The 6,000-nt window shown below is 39.7% G+C and overlaps 1 protein-coding gene across 1 annotated transcript in view; it reads left to right on the top strand.

Moving 5' to 3' along the window:
* The first annotated feature begins 170 nt into the window (after positions 1-170).
* The window catches only part of opn7b (opsin 7, group member b), a 153,954-nt gene continuing 148,124 nt past the window's right edge, over positions 171-6,000 (top strand). Inside the window, exon 1 of the mRNA XM_064956017.1 lies at positions 171-453. The gene's annotated coding sequence lies outside the window, so the exon portion shown is untranslated. The remainder of the gene's footprint in view (positions 454-6,000) is intronic.

The raw sequence follows: 6,000 nt of genomic DNA, 5'->3' as shown, positions 1-6,000 counted from the left end.
AGAGAGACAGACAGACAGACAGAGAGAGAGACAGAGAGAGAGAGAGAGAGAGAGAGACAGACAGACAGACAGACAGACAGACAGACAGACAGACAGACAGGGAGGGAGGAGGAGGATGAGGATAGGCTTGTGCTGAGAGCGGAGCATAGCGTAGAGAGAAGGAGCAGCTCAGCAGCGCTTCTGTCCGTCTCTGTCCCTGCTCAGATTTCCACAGCTGTGAGCAGCACCTCTGCTACCCTACTCCACGCGGATCTACTGGGGTGTGTGTGTCTTAGAGTGTATTCCTGTGTGTGTGGGTGTGTGTGTGTTAGAGTTGCTTGCAAGTCAACAGCATACATTGTGTGTTTCTCCGCTGCTCCAGTGATGGTTCTTCCACCTAAAGGCTCTGCTACGGACTCTATCTAAAACACATGAGCCCTGGCGTAGCCAGCCCTGGCGTAGCATCCCAGTAAGGTAGGCATCCTATCATTTTATTGACATTTTAACTGCTACTCTGCTTTGCTCTTTCTTGCATTTTACAATCATTTTTTACGTCGGGTTTGCATTTTCCTAGGTTTTACTCGGTTTGGCTACTAATGGCTATTACCTGACATTTTATTGGACTACTCTGTTTGCTCTGGTATTTCTACAGTTTTTGAAGGTAATCTGTGTTTAATAGGTACTCTAGTAGGGCATTGGTTACCATTCCAGCACAGTGTACAGTATGGTTTCATTACATATTTCCTCTCTGTGTGTCCTTCAAGCAAGGGCAGTAAAACTATTCTGGGGCGGATCAGTGTGGTTTAGGGTATTTTAACAGTGGAAATGAGCCTGGCCGACTGTGCCAAGTTCCCTGGTTATGAGTTTCAGCCAGGGGATTGGATGGGGGCAAAGCACGCTATGTCAAGTACAGTGCCTTCCCGAAAGTATTCATTAGATTTATTTAATCTTTATTTAACTAGGCAAGTCAGTTAAGAACACATTCTTATTTTCCATGACGGCCTTGGAACGGTTGGTTAACTGCCTTGTTCAGAGGCAGAAAGACAGATTTTCACCTTGTCAGCTCGGGGGATCAATTCTTGCAACATTACAGTTAACTAGTCCAACGCAATAACGACCTGCCTCTCTCTCGTTGCACTCCACAAGGAGACTGCCTGTTACGCAAATGCAGCAAGCCAAGGTAAGTTGCTAGCTAGCATTAAACCTATCTTATAAAAAACAATCAATCATAATCACTAGTTAACTACACATGGTTGATGATATGACTAGATATTATCTAGCGTGTCCTGTGTTGCATATAATCTGACTGAGCATACAAGTATCTGACTGAGCAGTGGTAGGCAGAAGCAGGCACGTAAACATTCATTCAAACAGCACTTTCATGCATTTTGCCAGCAGCTCTTCCGTTGTGCTTCAAGCATTGCGCTGTTTATGACTTCAAACCTATCAACTCCCGAGAAGAGGCTGGTGTGACCAAACTGAAATGCCTGGCTAGTTAGCGCGGGCTAATAGCGTTTCAAACTTCACTCGCTCTGAGCCTTGGGGTGGTTGTTTCCCTTGCTCTGCATGGGTAACGCTGCTTCGATGTGGTGGCTGTTGTCATTGTGTTGCTGGTTCGAGCCCAGGGAGGAGTGAGGAGAGGGACGGAAGCTATACTGTTACACTGGCAATACTAAAGTGCCTATAAGAACATCCAATAGTCAAAGGTTAATGAAATACAAATGGTATAGAGGGAAATAGTCCTAAAATAACTACAACATAAAACCTCTTACCTGGGAATATTGAAGACTCATGTTAAAAGGAACAACCAACTTTCATATGTTCTCATGTTCTGAGCAAGGAACTGAAACTTTAGCTTTCTTACATAGCACATATTGCACTTTTATGTTCTTCTCCAACACTTTGTTTTTGCATTATTTAAACCAAATTGAACATGTTTCATTATCTACTTGAGGCTAAATTGATTTTATTGATGTATTGTATTAAGTTAAATAAGTGTTAATTCAGTATTGTTGTAATTGTCATTATTACAAATATATATTTTTTAATCGGCCGATTAATCGGTACCGGCTTTTTTGATCCTCCAATAAGCGGTATCGGTATCAGCGTTTAAAAATCATAATCGGCCGAGCTCTAGTATTCATACCCCTGGACTTATTCCGCATTTTGTTGTGTTACAGCCTGCATTTTTTTAAATGAAATCCTTAGTTTTCTCTTATTACAGCCATTACAATCTGTAGCTGTTTTAAAGTTGCCATTGGCCTCATGGTGAAATCCCTTAGTGGTTTCCTTCCTCTCTGGCAACTGAGTTAGGAAGGAAGCCTGTATCTTTGTAGTGACTGGGTGTATTGATACATTATCCAAAGTGTAATTATTAACTTGAACAAGCTCAAAGGGATATTCAATGGCTGCTTCTTTTTTTACCCATCTACCAATGCAATGCCTTCAGAAAGTATTCACATCCCTTGACCTTTTCCACATCTTGCTGTGTTACAGCCTGCATTTAAAATGGATTCAATTGAGATTGTTTGTCACTGGCCTACACACAATACCCCATAATGTCAAAGCGGAATTATATTTTTACATATTTTTTTTTATGAATTAGAAGTGGAAAGCTGAAAAGTATTGCGTCAAGTATTCAACCCCTTCATTGTGGTAAGTTCAGGAGTAGAAATGTGCGTAACAAGTCACATAAAAAGTTGCATTGACTCACTCCCTGTGCAATAATAGCGTTTACCACGATTTTTGAATGAGAACTTAATTTATGTACCTCACACATGCAATTATCTGTAAGATCTATCTGTCGAGCACTGAATTTCAAACACAGATTCAACTGAAAAGACCAGGGAGGCTTCCCAATACCTAGCAAAGAAGGGCACCTATTGGTAGATGGGTTTTTAAAAAGTAGACCTTGAAAAGGGATATGGTAAGCATGGTAAAGTTATTAGTTACACTTTGGATGGTGTATCAATACACCCAATAACTACAAAGATAAAGGTGTACTTCCTGACTCAGTAGCCGGAGAGGAAGGAAACCAACCAGGGATTTCACCATGAGGCCAATGGTTATTTTAAAACAAGTAGAGCTTAATGGCTGTGATAGGAAAAAACTGAGGATGGATCAACAACATTATAGTTAGTCCTCCATACTAACCTTAATGACAGAGTGAAAATAAGGAAGCTTGTACAGAAAACAAGTATTCCAAAACATGCATCCTGTTTGCTGAAATAATACTGCAAAAAAGTCTTAAGTTTGGGGCAAATCCAATACAACACATTACTGAGTACCACTCTTCATATTTTCAAGCATAGTTGGTTGCTGCATCTTGTTATGGGAATGCTTGTATTCTGGGGAGTTTTTCAGGGTGAAAAAGAAACATAATGGAGCCAAGCATATGCAAAAACCTTAGAGGAAAAACTGGTTCAGTCTGCTTTTCACCAGACACTGGGAGATGAAGTTACCTTTCAGCAGGATAACAACCTAAAACACAAGGTCAAATCAACACTGGAGTTGCTTACCAAGATGACAGAGACTGTTCCTTTAATTTTTTATTTTATTTGTATTTCACCTTTATTTAACCAGGTAGGCTAGTTGAGAACAATTTCTCATTTACAACTGTGACCTGGCCAAGATAAAGCAAAGCAGTTCGACACATACAACAACACAGAGTTACACATGGAATAAACAAAAATACAGTCAATAATATAGTAGAAAAAGTGTGTGCAAATGAGGTAGGAGGTAATTACAATATAGCAATTAAACACTGAAATTGTAGATGTGTAGAAGATGAATGTGCAAGTAGAGATACTGGGGTGCAAAAGAGCAAGATTAATAAATAAATACAATATGGGGATGAGGTAGTTGGATGGGCTATGTACAGGTGCAGTGATCTGTGATCTGCTCTGACAGCTGGTGCTTAAAGCTAGTGAGGGAGATATGAGTCTCCAACTTCAGTGATTTTTGCAGTTCATTTCAGTCATTGGCAACAGAGAACTGGAAGGAAAGGAGGCCAAAGGAAATATTGGCTTTGGGGGGTGACCAGTGAGATATACCTGCTGGAGCATGTGCTACAGGTGGGTGCTGCTATGGTGACCAGTGACCTGAGATAAGGCGGGGCTTTACCTAGCAGAGACTTGTAGATGACCTGGAGCCAGTGGGTTTGGAGGCGAGGGCCAGCCAACGAGAGCGTACAAGTTGCAATGGTGGGTAGTATATGGGGCTTTGGTGATAACATGGATGGCACTGTGATAGAGTGCATCCAATTTGTTGAGTAGAGTGTTGGAGGCTATTTTGTAAATGACATCGCCAAAGTCGAGGATCAGTAGGATGGTCAGTTTTACGAGGGTATGTTTGGCAGAATGAGTGAAGGATGCATTGTTGCGAAATAGGAAGCCAATTCTTAGATTTAATTTTGGATTGGAGATGCTTAGTGTGAGTCTGGAAGGAGAGTTTACAGTTCCTGAGTGGCCGAGTTACAGTTTCGACTTAAATCAAAAAAAAAAAATAATAATAATAATGGTTGTCAATCAATGATCAACAACCAATTTGACAGAGCTTGCAGATTTTGAAAGTAATAATTGGCAAATGTTGTACAATCCAGGTGTGGATAGCTTTTAGAGACTTACCCAGAAAGAGCTGTAATCACTGCCAATGTAATGACTTAGGGTTGTTAATGAGATATTTCTGTATTTCATTTTCAATAAATTTTGTTGTATTGTGTTTATAGGGGTATGGAAAAAATCAATTGAATCCATTTTGAATTCAGGCTGTAACACAACACAATGTGGAATAAGTCAGAGTGTATGAATGTTTTCTGAAGGTGCCCTTCTTTGTGAGGCATTGGAAAACTTTACTGGTCTTTGTGATTCTGTGTTTGAAATTCACTGCTTGACTGAGGGACCTTACAGATAATTGTACATCTGGGGTACAGATATGAGTTTGTAATAAAAAAAATTTGTCTTAAACATTATTGCATACAAATTGTGTCCACTCCACATATTTAGGCTTGCCATAACAAAGGGGTTGAATACTTATTGACTCAAGACATTTCAGCTTTTAATTTTTTATTAATTTGTAAAAATGTTTAACAACTTCTTCTGGATAGGGGGCTGTATTCAGAAGTTTGGATGACTGAGGTGCCCAAAGTAAACTCCCTGTTAGTCAGGCCCAGAAGCTAGGACATGCATACAATTATGCAGTAGTATTGGATAAAAACACTCTAAAGTTTCCAAAACTGTTAATATAATATATGTGTGTATAACAGGACTGATATGGCAGGCGAAAACCCGAGGAGAATCCATCCATTAAAAAAATGTTGGGAGCTCACCACTCATTGAAATGGCTGTCTATGGGAATATTAATGGAATACCTCCCAGATTGCAGTTCCAAGGGCTTTCAATAGATGTCAACAGTCTTTAGAAAGAGTTTCAGGCTTGTTTTTTGAAAAATGAGCTAGAATTTTTATTTTTACTAGGTGGCTCCCATTTTGGCTGTTGTATTGTGGCGCGTAGGTGAGGGTGCACACTTCGTTATTTATCTCGGGTAATGACCATACTATTCTCCATCTTAAATTTCATAGTTTATTTACATATTAGTGTACCTGAGGATTGATTAGAAATGTTGTTTGACTTGTTTGGACGAAGTTTATTGGTTACTTTTGAGATTCATTTGTATGCATTTTGAATGATGGAAACCGGTGGATTACTGAATCAAGCGTGCCAACTAAACTGACCTTTTTGGGATATAAAAGAAGGACTTTATCAAACAAAATGAGAATTTGTTATTTAGCTGGGACCCTTGGGATTGCAATCAGAGGAAGATCTTCAAAGGTAAGTGATTTATTATATTGCTATTTCAGACTTTTGTGACACCTCTGCTTGTTTGGAAAATGTTTGTAATGCTTTTGTATGCGGGGCGCTGTCCTCAGATAATTACATGGTATGCTTTCGCCGTAAAGCCTTTTTGAAATCTGACAAAGCGGCTGGATTAACAAGAATTTAAGGTTTTAAACGATGTACGACA

Source organism: Oncorhynchus masou, chromosome 33, assembly GCF_036934945.1.
Source record: "Oncorhynchus masou masou isolate Uvic2021 chromosome 33, UVic_Omas_1.1, whole genome shotgun sequence".
In the NCBI taxonomy this organism is placed as follows: Eukaryota; Metazoa; Chordata; class Actinopteri; order Salmoniformes; family Salmonidae; genus Oncorhynchus; species Oncorhynchus masou.
This window is presented reverse-complemented; position numbering and strand designations above follow the sequence as displayed.